Here is a 16,753-nt window from a genome sequence, read left to right on the forward strand (position 1 = left end):
TATCCATAGCTATTGAGCTATTGGATCGACTTAATTCTCTGATTCTCAGAGGAGGGTTTACTCTTTGTTGATCAAAACTTATCCTAACTGTACCATCTAAGTATTGTTGAATATAATCTAGATCAATTGTATCATTTTGGAGTTTCTGTGGGAAACTCTCATTTTCACTAAGCCAACTGGTTGGTAACTGGATATCACTCCAAGAAATGGTTTTGGGTACTTGTACATTAGCATTTGTGCTACTTTGTATAAGTACAGTTTTATCCTTGGGACTTTTGACTAATGCATGAATATTTAAATTAGTTTTCATACATTTATAGTAAATACGGTAAATTAATGCAATTGACTGACTACCTTCAAGCATTTGAGTGATTGCTCCGGCAGTTTGAATATTTAAAGTTAATGCTTTCAAAATATTTTTATCTTTTAAACTAAGGGGTAAATCGGGGTAACAGTTAAAATAAACTGGACCATTATGTAGACTTGACTCCATTAATCCTAGGAGACTATCACTATAGACTGTGAATCTACTATCTCTTAAAGATAATAAAACTGAGGAATTTAATCCTCTTCTTGTTAATGGTTTAATTGCAACTTGTATTAATCCTACATGAATATAATTATACCCTCGTTCAAGGTGACGTTTGACTGATTGTTGACTAAGGAGAGAACATCTCTCTTCTTGTTTAGTAATGGCATAAACATGTTCAGCAGTTTTAGCAACTTGATTAGTACGAAAAGCATCATCTAAAAAACTTGACTTATAAATTTCTTTTACTGGGATTTTAGGTATATTCCAATTTCCTAATCCTGTATCTAAATCTTGATACTCATGTTCTTCTTGGTTGACTATGTCCGCTAACTCAGATAGAGAAGCCATTGAAGAACTGGCTGAAGAACTACACCTAAATAATCTATTCATTGTTTTTAATCCTACAGACTCTTCTTTTAGTATTTTAACCCTAAAGATTTCTCAATTAATATTTTAATCCTAAATTGTCATGATAAACACATACCCCAATTGACACATACCCCAGGTTTTTTCCCAACCCCTTCACTGCCCTACCGCGGGACTTACTCACGAGGACTTTTACGGATTACCTAAGGTGGTCTTTTGCAAGGTGGTCGACCGATGACAACCGGACTAAAATACTAACTAAAATTTCAGCAGGATTAAAAGACTAAATGAAAATTAAGTAGGAGTAAATACAACTTACAGATTACTTGAGTTTAATTCTTCAACTATATCCTACTTGGCTCTGATACCATGAGGGGGGGGGGGCGGAAGCACGGACAAGGGGGAAGAACATGTGGGTCAGAGTGGGAGAGTGGGAATTGGACTAATGTTTACTGGGGAATCAAACTATCAAACAAAGGCAAGCAAAAGAATCAAAGTACTAGGTACTAGGTACTAGGTACTACTGGGGAACAAATGTTACCAGAGGAATCTAACAAAGTATAAAGGAAAGTTATCAAACAAAGCATAAAGGAAAGCCTATGATGAATAGCGACGTGAATAGTAAATCGGATGAATAGTGACGGGTGAATAGTGTCGGTGAATAGTGAATAGTGAATAAAAGAAATGAAAGAACAATGAATAAATCAACTATATAATAGCTTTACTAGTAATTTGAACAACAATAATCAATTATATAATAGCTCTATAATTTTATAGAATAGCTTTACTAGTAATTTGAACAACAGAATTACTGAAATAAATTACTTACTAAAACAATCTGAATTCAATTGCTGAATCAGAAACAGTACATGGCAGTTTACTGGTTTACAAGGGTTGCTGGAGTATATTGATACTCAGCAATGAAAAGCAATGACTGGGTTTACTACAGAGGATGAGGAACAAGGGGAAGTGGTAGGAGAATTTCTCTCTCTAAAACCTCTCTCGTATTCTCTCCTCTCTTTTTACTTGTGGTCTCTAGTCCTAACTCTCTTCCTACTAGTTCTAACTGGTCTTACTGGTCCTGCTTCTAACTGACTTCTCCAATCCTTTTATAGAATAAGGATCAGAGAAATTACAAACATTGAATAGTAGAATCACGTGACTACAGTAAATAAAGTAAGTTACTGTTTCTACTTTCGGTGCAGGTGGGACCAAAAGTAGAAATGATTACTTCTTTTGACTGTGACTGTTCCTACTTTTGGTGCTGGTGGGGCCAAAAGTAGAAATAATGACTTCAGGCAAATGGGTCCTGGGCATCTTGGAAAGCTGACCCACATGGATTCCTATGAGATGTTGCTGTAGCTGACTCTTCGGATGATGTATCATCTTCTTCTTGACTGGCTTGAGCAATTAACTGTTGTGCTAACATTAATAACTGGGAGCACTTGGTTTTTGACTTGGATTTCGAAGGCTTGGAAGAGCTTGGTGTTGGACTTCCAAGTCTAATAGTGGAAAATGTAGGTGAACTTGGTTGAATCTGAGGAACTTGAACCTGTATAGCTGGAATTTTGACTGGTGTTGGAACTTTGACTGGGAATTCTTCTTTGACTTGATCAATGACGCGTTGATGCTTGTATGCATCCCACCATTTTACCAAATACTGGCGATTGACTATCGTGTTATTGATACCATATTTCCATTTGAAGATCCATGGAACTTTGTATTTTGCCATAAATAACAGTAGCATTGGAAATTGACTTGTGTGACTATTGACTGGATACAGAGTGGAAAAGTAATTGACTTGGTCCATGAGTTCACTGGGTAAGATGTCTGGAATGGCTCCATTTTGGTGCCACCACCGGGAGAACCAAGATGGAATGACTGATTTGAATTTATGATCAAACGAAAAGAACCAAGAGTGAGTAAAAGACTCATTCTCATGGAGGATGACTTTGAACCATGCATCAATATAATCGTAATAATTATATTGAATGGGATGATTCGGAAGATCTCTGAGTAGTGATGGGTGGCCCCATTCTTCTAGGCTGACTATGTTGTGAATATAGAGGGAATGGTAAATGACTTTAGTTGGATTGACTCTGTCATTAATGGGTTTTATCTGGATTGACTTGTGGTGAAGAAGGATGTCTTTGTAAAAAGAAAGGGTTTTAGCTGGGTGAGCAGGGATGAAATGCCATCCTGGGGGGAAAAATGCTTTGACTAATTCAACTGGATTTTGAATATTTTTGTGGGCTGGTTCAATGGAGAAGAGGTTAGTGGTGACTGGTTTGAGAATATATTCTGTAGTTCTTGCTGGGTACGGGAATCTTTGTTGACTAGGTTGAATAGTTTGAGTCGAGGAAAAGGGATCAGCATGAAGGTTTGAATTGGATGGTGTTATATTGTGACTAGGTGAGGGAGCATGTATTAGTGCAGAACTGTAACTAGTTTTGGGTACTTGCCCAAGAACTTGGTATCTGTTTCTGCAATCAGTTGGGGGAAGGGCAAGTTGGTTTTTTGTAGTGGAGGTAGGTTTCTTGCTTTTCTCTGCCATGACTGAACTGCAAATGAATTCAATGTTAAATACAATGAATGCTGCTGAGAAAACAATTTTTAATAGCTATAAAGTAATTTTATGTTGTGCTAAATAAAAATTCTCTAGTAAGAAAATCTGGAATGGAATTTTGATCTCCTTTAATATATTCAATATCAAAATCAAAAATACTTAAAATTGACTGCCATCTAGCAAAGATTTGTTTACTAGCAATATTTTTAACATCTTTTTCTAGAACATACTTTGCACTTTTGCAATCAATTTTGACTAGAAATTTTTGGTTTAATATATCATCTTGAAATTTTGAAATACATAAAACTAATGATAAAATTTCTTTTTTAATAGTACTGTAATTGCTTTGTGTTTTATTCCATAGACCAGAATGGAATCGGACAATTTGCTCAGGGGAAGTAGGATTGACTTTCTGCAGGAGGATACCACCATATCCTATATCAGAGGCATCAGTTTGAATAATTTTAAAAGAATTGACTGTAGGAATACCTAGACATGGTAATGTTTTTACATATGTTTTGACTTGCTTGACTATGGAGGTGTGTACTGGTGACCAAGGAGGGGGATTGTCCCTTAGACGCTCAAATAAAGGCTGACAAGTTTTCCTGAGGTCCTTATAAAATTCAGCTATGTAATTTAGGGATCCTAAAAATCTTTGTAATTGATTTTTGTCAATAATTTCATCCGGAAATTTATCAGCAAATTGAATGGCTCTACTGATTGGTACTATAGTTGATTGGTGAATATCATAACCTAGAAATCTTACTTTTGTTTGGAATAATTTAATCTTGGGAGCAGAAATGACTAATCCATTATGTTTAATAGTTTTAATAAATGATTCTAAATGTTTCCAATGCTCTTCAATTGAGTTAGAAAAGATGAGAACATCATCTATATATACTATAATAAAATGACTGAATTGGTTAAATATTTCATTCATTATATTTTGAAATTCACTGGGAGCATTTTTTAATCCAAAAGGCATTACATTCCATTCATAATGACCAAAGGGGGTAGTAAAAGCTGTCTTATATCTATCATCGGGGTGTAACTGGATTTGCCAAAATCCGCTTTTTAAATCAAATTTTGAAAAGATTACTGCTTTACTTAATCTATTAATTAAATCCTTTTTATTTGGAATTGGATACCTGATCCATTCTAACACATTGTTTAATGGTTTATAATTTATGACTAACCTAGGTACTCCTCTTTCTTTTTCAGCATTTTTGTTAACATAGAAAGCAGGACATGACCATGGTGATTTACTTTTCCTAATAATATTGTTATTAAGTAAATCATTTATTTCTTTTTTGCAGGTTTCCATAACTTCAGGGTTCATTTGAATAGGCCTTGACTTTGTTGGGATTTGGGCTTCATTAAAGTCCTTTATGTATGGCAGTGTTACTATATGTTTCTTTCTATGCCAAAAAGCACTGGGAAGATTAGAACAAACTTCCTCTTTTAATCTTTTATTAAAATCTTCAATTTGTTGACTAAGTAGTGTATTGGTGAGTTGTTCTTCAATTTTTTTGTATCTAATTTCTTCCTGTAAAAATTTTAATTGGTTCATTTTTTGACTTACTTTATAAGTAGATGGTAATGTTAATTGTTTCAATTTTCTTTGTTCTGGTGGTGTTAAGAATTTGAACATTACTTGTTGACCAAAAGGTTTAGTAGAAATTCCTTCTTCAGTAGTTGTAAAAGGATAAAGTAAATAGATAAAAGGGGTGCCTAGAATTACTTTGTCAGATAAATCTTGAACTAGGACAAAAGAAGTCCTAAAACAAATTTTGTCTTGACAAACATGGACTTTAGGCAACTTGTAATTAATTACCATTTTACTACCGTTAGCAGAAGTCAATTGTTATGTTGTTTTGTGATAGTACATGGTAGGTATTATACCTTCTTGAATACAATTTAAGTCTGCTCCTGAATCAATGAGGGCAGGGATTTCAATTTGATAATCATGGATTACTAATTTTACTTTGGCATACCATTGTTGGTAGTATTCTTGTTGATCAGATGTTTGGTAATTTTTAGGAATTGTATCAATTTCTTTACCAAATTGAGATTTATTTAGTTTGGTAATATCTTTTTTAATAAGATTAGCTTCCTGCTTTAGATCTTGCAAAGTGACTTCAGTGTGGACTTTGTTTAATCTTTTACCAGAATTTTCTAATGATGTAATTGAATGAGATTTTTGAAGTAAAATTTGCTTAAGGCGAATAATATAATTTTGCTTTAACTCTGAATCATCTATTTTACTGATTAGGTCAATTAATAATTCTTCTTCCGGTAAGGTTTTGGTGATTACGTTTAATTTTTTAAATTCCTCAATTTCCAATTTACTATTGTTAGATGGTGGGGTATCACTAATGGTGATTGGATCTAGAGGAGGGTGTCCTGTGGTTATAACAGGCTGGTCTGACTTATTCCTTTTCACTTTTTTAATAGTATTGACTTTTTTGTAATAATTTTCTAAGTAGTTGAAAAAATAAATTTCAGTTCTGGATTCTTCCATAAATGCTTCCCAATGAGCTAAAATTTTATCCTGTTTACTAGATGTATATTTAGCAAAATAATTTTTTCTTTTTTGTTTATTTTCTTTTGACTTAAATTCAAAATATAATTTGTCAAAATTTATTTCAAAAGGTTTATTTAAAACTAATAAAGTTGAATCAATGGGTTCTTCAAAATCTGTTTGAGTTGGAGACCCTTGAAAGGTGTCTTCATCCTCAAATTTTGACTGTGTAGAATAACAAGGTTTACTAATTTGTGAACTTGATTCAACACCTTTTAATCTAATACTGGGATCAATTAAATTTTTGTCCTTCCTAGGCAAAGTAGTTGAACTATTTGACCTATCCATAGCTATTGAGCTATTGGATCGACTTAATTCTCTGATTCTCAGAGGAGGGTTTACTCTTTGTTGATCAAAACTTATCCTAACTGTACCATCTAAGTATTGTTGAATATAATCTAGATCAATTGTGTCATTTTGGAGTTTCTGTGGGAAACTCTCATTTTCACTAAGCCAACTGGTTGGTAACTGGATATCATTCCAAGAAATGGTTTTGGGTACTTGAACATTAGCATTTGTGCTACTTTGTATAAGTACAGTTTTATCCTTGGGACTTTTGACTAATGCATGAATATTTAAATTAGTTTTCATACATTTATAGTAAATACGGTAAATTAATGCAATTGACTGACTACCTTCAAGCATTTGAGTGATTGCTCCGGCAGTTTGAATATTTAAAGTTAATGCTTTCAAAATATTTTTATCTTTTAAACTAAGGGGTAAGTCGGGGTAACAGTTAAAATAAACTGGACCATTATGTAGACTTGACTCCATTAATCCTAGGAGACTATCACTATAGACTGTGAATCTACTATCTCTTAAAGATAATAAAACTGAGGAATTTAATCCTCTTCTTGTTAATGGTTTAATTGCAACTTGTATTAATCCTACATGAATATAATTATACCCTCGTTCAAGGTGACGTTTGACTGATTGTTGACTAAGGAGAGAACATCTCTCTTCTTGTTTAGTAATGGCATAAACATGTTCAGCAGTTTTAGCAACTTGATCAGTACGAAAAGCATCATCTAAAAAACTTGACTTATAAATTTCTTTTACTGGGATTTTAGGTATATTCCAATTTCCTAATCCTGTATCTAAATCTTGATACTCATGTTCTTCTTGGTAGACTATGTCCGCTAACTCAGATAGAGAAGCCATTGAAGAACTGGCTGAAGAAGTACACCTAAATAATCTATTCATTGTTTTTAATCCTACAGACTCTTCTTTTAGTATTTTAACCCTAAAGATTTCTCAATTAATATTTTAATCCTAAATTGTCATGATAAACACATACCCCAATTGACACATACCCCAGGTTTTTTCCCAACCCCTTCACTGCCCTACCGCGGGACTTACTCACGAGGACTTTTACGGATTACCTAAGGTGGTCTTTTGCAAGGTGGTCGACCGATGACAACCGGACTAAAATACTAACTAAAATTTCAGCAGGATTAAAAGACTAAATGAAAATTAAGTAGGAGTAAATACCCCCTCTCATGGTATCAAAGCCAAGTAGGATATAGTTGAAGAATTAAACTCAAGTAATCTGTAAGTTGTATTTACTCCTACTTAATTTTCATTTAGTCTTTTAATCCTGCTGAAATTTTAGTTAGTATTTTAGTCCGGTTGTCATCGGTCGACCACCTTGCAAAAGACCACCTTAGGTAATCCGTAAAAGTCCTCGTGAGTAAGTCCCGCGGTAGGGCAGTGAAGGGGTTGGGAAAAAACCTGGGGTATGTGTCAATTGGGGTATGTGTTTATCATGACAATTTAGGATTAAAATATTAATTAAGAAATCTTTAGGGTTAAAATACTAAAAGAAGAGTCTGTAGGATTAAAAACAATGAATAGATTATTTAGGTGTAGTTCTTCAGCCAGTTCTTCAATGGCTTCTCTATCTGAGTTAGCGGACATAGTCAACCAAGAAGAACATGAGTATCAAGATTTAGATACAGGATTAGGAAATTGGAATATACCTAAAATCCCAGTAAAAGAAATTTATAAGTCAAGTTTTTTAGATGATGCTTTTCGTACTGATCAAGTTGCTAAAACTGCTGAACATGTTTATGCCATTACTAAACAAGAAGAGAGATGTTCTCTCCTTAGTCAACAATCAGTCAAACGTCACCTTGAACGAGGGTATAATTATATTCATGTAGGATTAATACAAGTTGCAATTAAACCATTAACAAGAAGAGGATTAAATTCCTCAGTTTTATTATCTTTAAGAGATAGTAGATTCACAGTCTATAGTGATAGTCTCCTAGGATTAATGGAGTCAAGTCTACATAATGGTCCAGTTTATTTTAACTGTTACCCCGATTTACCCCTTAGTTTAAAAGATAAAAATATTTTGAAAGCATTAACTTTAAATATTCAAACTGCCGGAGCAATCACTCAAATGCTTGAAGGTAGTCAGTCAATTGCATTAATTTACCGTATTTACTATAAATGTATGAAAACTAATTTAAATATTCATGCATTAGTCAAAAGTCCCAAGGATAAAACTGTACTTATACAAAGTAGCACAAATGCTAATGTACAAGTACCCAAAACCATTTCTTGGAGTGATATCCAGTTACCAACCAGTTGGCTTAGTGAAAATGAGAGTTTCCCACAGAAACTCCAAAATGACACAATTGATCTAGATTATATTCAACAATACTTAGATGGTACAGTTAGGATAAGTTTTGATCAACAAAGAGTAAACCCTCCTCTGAGAATCAGAGAATTAAGTCGATCCAATAGCTCAATAGCTATGGATAGGTCAAATAGTTCAACTACTTTGCCTAGGAAAGACAAAAATTTAATTGATCCCAGTATTAGATTAAAAGGTGTTGAATCAAGTTCACAAATTAGTAAACCTTGTTATTCTACACAGTCAAAATTTGAGGATGAAGACACCTTTCAAGGGTCTCCAACTCAAACAGATTTTGAAGAACCCATTGATTCAACTTTATTAGTTTTAAATAAACCTTTTGAAATAAATTTTGACAAATTATATTTTGAATTTAAGTCAAAATAAAATAAACAAAAAAGAAAAAATTATTTTGCTAAATATACATCTAGTAAACAGGATAAAATTTTAGCTCATTGGGAAGCATTTATGGAAGAATCCAGAACTGAAATTTATTTTTTCGACTACTTAGAAAATTATTACAAAAAAGTCAATACTCTTACAAAAGTAAAATGGACAAAATCAGACAATACTGTTACAACTGCTAGTCACCCTCCTTTAGATTCAATCATTATTAATTACAAAGGATCTGCTATATCAGCATCTCCATTCAAATTACCAACTGATAGAACTGAATGTAAGCAAATAGCTGAACAAATTAATTACACTAATCAATGTCTCACAACAATTAGTAAACAATTGGATAAAATAGAAACTAAAATAGATGAAGGATCCTCTTGTAGCATCCCCTCATCCAGTAAAAATATTGAAAAACCTCTCATCCACCTCCCTGAGAAGAGAGAAAAAATCAGTCTAAACCAGAATCAAAATATTCAAAAAATTGAAAATTTGCTCACAAACATAGCAATTAAGTTAGAACCACAGTCACCTCAGCTTGCTACAATTACACAAAACCACGACTCCCATACCTCTAGTCAAACCTCTTCTGATGAAGAAATCACAAACCTACAAAAACAATTCTCTGGTCAAGAAATAAATCGCCTTTATAACCCCCCAGCAAACCCTACTAGCCTTACCAAAAATTGGTACTCTAGGCCAACCCCTCCTGACTTACAGTATGAAGAAAATAATTTAATTAACCAGTTTTCTGTCTCGTCTAATAAATTATATGAATGGAATATAGATGGTCTAAGTGAACACCAAATATTAGAAAAATTAAATCACATGTCAATGGCTGCCAATAGTTACCTAAGTAATACTGAACTTAGTCAACCACAAATTGTTGATTTATTAACCTCCGGTTTTACTGGAATGCTAAAATCTTGGTGGGATAAATACCTCACCAGTGAGTCAAGAGAAGAAGTAAAACATGCTGTTCAACTTGATGAAAATGGTCTCCCAATTTTTGATAATGAAATTGGAATGGGAATACCCGACGGAGTTAATACCCTAATTTACACCATAATTAAACATTTCATTGGTCAACCTAGTAACATTACCTCTAGGATACATGATCAACTGACTAACTTGCGTTGCCCAACATTAAGTGATTTTAGATGGTACAAAGATGTTTTTACATCTAGAGTCATGCTCCGAGATGATTGTACAAAATCATTTTGGAAAGAAAAATTCATTAATGGACTCCCTAATTTATTTGCTCATAAAATTAGAGATGTTCTTAGTCAACCAACAGGAGTAATTGAATATGATAAGTTAACATACGGTGACATTATTAGTACCATTCAAAAAGAAGGTCTAAGAATGTGCATTGATATGAAAATTAGTAAACAAGCCCAAAAAGACAAGAATAAAGCCAAATATGAATTGGGTAACTTCTGTGAACAATATGGTCTACCCCCTGTAGCACCATCACGAAGGAAAACCAAATCTCATACTAAACCAACTACCAGTCATAAAAGTCACAAATACTATAGGCGTAATAAATCCTCCACACCATCCAAGGATAAATATTATGAAAAACCCAAAACACAAAAGCATAAAAACATAAAACCAAATAACAAGTCAAAAGATAAGAATAATGTTACATGCTACAATTGTGGCAAAAAAGGTCATTATAAAACTGAATGTAAAGTCAAAACAAAAATTAATCAACTCAACATATCCGACACTGATAAACAGCAGATTTTAGAAATTTTTAGAGCACAAAATCTGAGTAACACTAGTAATGAAGATGACAGTATCAAGTCTTCCGAGTACCATTCTCTAAGTAATAGTCCCAGTGACGACCAAATTGAGATAGGATGTACTGCTAACTGCTGTAAAACAATAAATGTACTTACCAAAGAATTACCTGAAGAAGAATTACTTATTGACTTAATAAGTAAATTAGATGATTCTGAGTTGAAACAACAATATATTAAAAAACTCAAACAACTCTTAATCCAACAAAGTAAAAAACCTCAATACAATAAGCCAATTATTAACCTCAACACCACTATTGAACGATTCAGTAAAATTCACAAAGTAATAACCCTGCAAAGTCTCCAAGAAGAAATAAATTTGATTAAAAAAGAAATTGAAACAATTAAAAATCAACTTCCAAGAAAAAGATTTGTCCGGTTTAAGGATGACCAATTATCTTCTGAATCTTCTTCCAATGAAGAAGAGCCCATTAATCAAACTCAACATCCTAGTCAAGAACAATCTTTTGATCCCAATCACCCAATTGATGATCCAGTAAATTACAGATTAAATTTACTAAATAAAATAAAATTACAAAAATGGCATGCACGTATCAAATTAATTGTAGGAGATTATAGAATTGAGATTACTGCTCTTATAGACACAGGAGCTGATTTAAACTGCATTCAAGAAGGAATAATACCAAAAAGGTATTATCAAGAAACAACTGAACGGTTGAGTTCTGCAAATGGTAGTAAAATGCAGATCAAGTATAAATTACCTGAAGTAAATATTTGCCAAAATAACATTTGTTTCAAAACATCATTTGTTTTAGTGAAAAATTTAACTGATAAAGTAATTTTAGGAATACCCTTTATTTACTTACTTTATCCATTCACAGTCACTAGTAACAACATTATTACCACTTCTCTTGATCAACAAGTCAATTTTGAATTTTCATCAATACCAAACAAAGATGACTTATGTCAACTTCAAAATTGCTCTATTTATCCTACTAATGATTTATTTGATTGTTTTACAGATGGATCAAAGTCACCCGAAAACCATTCCTTTTGGGAAAATCCTACTACCAGTATTTCCTGAAGGAGCCAGCACAAAATTTAGGAAGCTTAAAAACGTAGGCAGCATAAATGAGACCCAACAATGTCTTCTGGATAATCTCTGGAATACGCGTGGGGATCATCGTAAATTCCTAGACAGCTTAAATTCCTTGAGTATTTATTTTAGTCAGCAAAATCAACAGACTAGTGGAGTTGTTTTCCCTAGTTCTTCAGGTGGAGTTTTGATAAACCCATCTTTAGTCAGTAATAATTATACTAACCCTTCACATTGTGAACGATGTGAAGCCATGAATTTCCAATTTCTGAATTTAAATTACAGGTACCACCAGTCAATGATTGAACTTGCTCAACTCCGAGACAAGAAGGCCTCCTTTACCCCACTGGTAAAGGTAGAGAAAAGTCAATCATCCCCACTGGATGATGGTGAAAGCGTGTGTGTGTTGGAACCATTCCAAAAAATGGCATCCAAAGCCCTAGCTTTACCACAGTCATTATCTCTCATACCCACATCTCTGCCTACTGAAATAGTAAACCACATTCAACACCTAGCCAGACAAGATGCCCATCATTTTCAAGAATTCCTATTTGAAACCCTTACTAAACTAGCCAGTCAACCAACCCCAGGTTTATCAATCACTTGGGAAACTCACTATACTGAAAATCCAGTCACCTGCCCCAAAACTAACCCATTGTGCCAAGAAATACCATTAGAACGATACAGTTGCCCTTGTGATTTAGTGTTCAGTGTCCCGAAAGCCTGTATCAATATGCAGTACTTTCAGGACATTATTATTCCCTATAAAGATCAAGTCATCCAAATTAGCCCAATGACCCTACTAGATTATGGATTTCTTAGACAATTAATTTTCACTAGTTCAAACCAAACTGACCGAGTTACCCGTAAATTAGCTGTTTGTGTCCAAAACCTCTTTGCTAAGTATGGCGCATTAATATGCCAAGTCCTCATTACTAGTAAAATGCCGGAATGGACAAACACAGGGAATGTGATACTGGCCCAGCATGTCATGTATCTCTCTGCAAATTGGCCATTCAGCAGACTGCATGCACCAATTCTACTAATTGAAGATGAATGCCCCTGGCCGTGTTCCAAACCACCCAGAGCGCAAATCAGGCATCACAGAGCCAAGTCAATTGCTCAACTCCTTGAAATTGATAATCAATTCATTGATCACCTGCATCATTTAGTGTGTGAAGACCCTATTCAAAAAATCAGAGCCACAGAACCTATTCAAGAAGTCCCATTCATTTTCTACACCAAATTTCAAAACCTAGTCAAGGAATATCAGAGTCAGCAAAGTCACCTACTTGAAGACAGTCAAGCAGATGAATCTACCTCACAAGTCAACAGTGATGACAATGGACGGGATTATTGGGAGAATCTCACATGTGAAGAATTGCAGAATATGGACAACATGATGGAGTGGTAGTCATTTCTACCTTTTGGCCCCACCAGCACCAAAAGGAGAAACAGTCACAGTCAAAAGAAGTCATCATTTCTACTTTTGGCCCCACCTGCACCGAAAGTAGAAACAGTAACTTACTTTATTTACTGTAGTCACGTGATTCTACTATTCAATGTTTGTAATTTCTCTGATCCTTATTCTATAAAAGGATTGGAGAAGTCAGTTAGAAGCAGGACCAGTAAGACCAGTTAGGACTAGAGACCACAAGTAAAAAGAGAGGAGAGAATACGAGAGAGGTTTTAGAGAGAGAAATTCTCCTACCACTTCCCCTTGTTCCTCATCCTCTGTAGTAAACCCAGTCATTGCTTTTCATTGCTGAGTATCAATATACTCCAGCAACCCTTGTAAACCAGTAAACTGCCATGTACTGTTTCTGATTCAGCAATTGAATTCAGATTGTTTTTGTAAGTAATTTATTTCAGTAATTCTGTTGTTCAAATTACTAGTAAAGCTATTCTATAAAATTATAGAGCTATTATATAATTGATTATTGTTGTTCAAATTACTAGTAAAGCTATTATATAGTTGATTTATTCATTGTTATATATATATATATATATATAAAGTCCATAATTATACCAAGCTCAATTTGTATAAAAAGAAATCTTTACAAGCAAAGCAAAGTGGATAAGACCGTGGCCCAGTCCTACCCAATAGTAAGTCCGTCCATGATCCGATGGATATTCTATATAAGGCAATACGCTGAAATGATAGAAATATTGCACATTTGTTGGAGCCTAGAGTACAACGTGATAGTAGACAAGCACAGTTGAATCATGGTAGGTGTCACGGGGCTGAATTTCGCCTAAAGATTCTGCCCGTGATGGCACCAAGTTTCCCAGCAAGACTTGGTCTCAGCCCACAGTAAAACACACACACACGAGTTTGAATGAAGTCTAGCACGCACACCGTTTACAGGAACCCGTTCCCAACCTTTTATTGCACCGACAATACAAGGAAAACACTTAGAGTACTAGACAGAACATCCCTCTGCCTTAGACTCGAAAATGCAGTGCCTTTATAAGGCTACAATCAATAAAACGTGGCCACTAAGTGAAATGGGATCATGGGGTGGCCCCATGATCTGCAGTTGACACCCCCAACTGCCCTAGGGTTGTGCTGGCACAGCCACAAGCTGCCAGCACATAGGAAAATAAAACTGCCTGGCAATAACTGCTACTAACTGCCCGATTCTGCTGGGGACACCTGTCCCTGCCTGCCAGCAACATGTGCAGAATGTAGTAACCGTCAATAACCGTTTTGCCCGAGCCAACTCAAGTCTGCCTGGCCAATTTCGTGATCCAACCCAGCTCCAAATACTTAGCCGTTTTCTGATTGCATTGTCCCACAAGCTAGCTTCCCGTTTAGCATCCATGCCCCAATAATCATCGGGCTATCACTTGCATCCCAGCTGCCACTTGCCTAACGGACTAGTGCCGACACCAACCGACACCATCGGGTCACCTTGAAAAGACATGCCTGCCTCATGCCTTAGTTTCCACCGGTTGGCTAGGGTGCAAGGTGCCACCACTAGCCAAGCTTAGCAAGCCTTGGAAATCAAGGTGCTAACAAACCACCCCCACCAGAGGAGGCCGACGTCCTCGTCGGTAAGGTTTGTAGGTATTCCTGAACTTGCTTTTCGAACTGCCACAAAGTCACATCTTTCTCCCACGTAGCCTCCGAATCGGGCCTACTCTTCCACTTCACCAAATAGGAGGTTCTCCTATTTTTCTTGTTCTGTCCTTCCGTTTTATGATCCAGAATTTTGTCCACCCCCTTGTCAAATTGCATCCGAATCACTGGAGGAGCCCGTTGAGCCTGTTTTCTTCCCACGTTTACCAAGTCCGGATGGAACGGCTTTAGAAAACTGACGTGAAATGTGGGATGAATCTTCAACCTGTCCGGCAATTTCAAACGATAAGCAACATTCCCCACTCGCTTTACAACTTCAAAGGGACCATCGTAGCGTGCAATCAACCCGCGATGCACCTTCTTGCTATTGATTTTCTTCCAGATTTGGGGAGTAAGTTTGAGCATAACCTTATCCCCAACCTGAAATTCCAGTGGCCGCCTTCCTTTGTCCGCATACTTCTTCATTCGCTTCGCTGCCTTTGACAAACTGTCTTGGGCTTCCTCAAGCAACTCTTGCTTTGCACGAGCAAATCTATAAGCAGCAGGACACCGACCTCCTGTGCTGGTCCTAGCCACCTCGTGAGGAGTAAGGGGCTGTTGGCCCGAAGCCAACTCAAACGGACTAACACCCGTCGATGACGATCTGTGCAGGTTGTAACAAAACTGTGCACTGTCCAGCAACTCCACCCAATTCTGTTGACTTGCTGTGACGTAGTGCCTCAAGTACTCCTCCAACAACGAATTAATCCTTTCAGTTTGGCCATCTGTCTGCGGATGATTTGCTGTGGAGAATTTCAACTCAGAACCCATCAAGTTGAACAACACTGTCCAGAATCGACCCGTGAATCGAGTATCCCTATCACTGACAATATCTTCGGGCAACCCAAAGTATTTCACCACATACTTATAAAACAAGTCAGCAGCAACATCAGCGGGACATTTATGTGGCGCAGGGATAAAAACAGCATACTTAGAGAAATGATCAACAACAACCATAATTGAACGCATACCATCAACTTTCGGCAACCCAGAAATGAAGTCCATAGAGATACAAACCCAAGGCTTCTCTGGAATTGATAAGGGCTGCAACAAGCCTGCCTCTTTCCTTCGCTCCGTCTTATCCTGTTGGCAAACCAAACAGGTTTTGACATAGGCTTCCACGTCGTCCTCCATCTTTGGCCAATAATAAGAGCGCGACAACAAAGCCAACATGCGCTGCCTTCCCGGATGGCCAGCCCACTGTGGATCGTGGGTTTCTCTAAGCAACTCTTGCCTCAAGCCCCCAAGAACAGGGACATATAATCTGTCTCCTTTGGCATGGAGCAGATTGTCTTCCAACCAATACCTGCGAACAGTTCCGTCTTTGACCTGTTGTGCCAGCTTTTGATACTCAGAATCATTTCCAGCATTTACCCGGATCCTGTCCACAAAGCCTGATGCAACTTGAGAGATAGCAGCAATGTACCCCAGCACTTCCTTGCGGCTTAAAGCATCGGCAACCTGGTTATGCCGACCAGGTTTGTGCTTCCACTCAAAATCATACTCTTCAAGGTATTCTTGCCAGCGAGCCTGCCTTGGCGATAATTTCTTCTGCACTTTGAAGAAAGTATTCGCCACATTGTCCGTCAATACCAAGAATTTCGTACCCAGCAAGTAAACTCGCCAAGTTTGAAGGCAATGTACCACAGCCGTCATTTCCTTCTCATGAGCGGAATATCTCTTCTCTG

The 16,753-nt window shown here is 36.2% G+C and overlaps 1 protein-coding gene across 1 annotated transcript in view; it reads right to left on the bottom strand.

The window, feature by feature from the left end:
- The window catches only part of LOC131309824 (heat shock 70 kDa protein 14-like), a 60,850-nt gene that overhangs the window by 29,535 nt on the left and 14,562 nt on the right, over positions 1-16,753 (bottom strand). The gene's annotated exons all lie outside the window — the stretch shown is intronic.

Source organism: Rhododendron vialii, chromosome 12a (genome assembly GCF_030253575.1).
Source record: "Rhododendron vialii isolate Sample 1 chromosome 12a, ASM3025357v1".
Classification (NCBI taxonomy): Eukaryota; Viridiplantae; Streptophyta; class Magnoliopsida; order Ericales; family Ericaceae; genus Rhododendron; species Rhododendron vialii.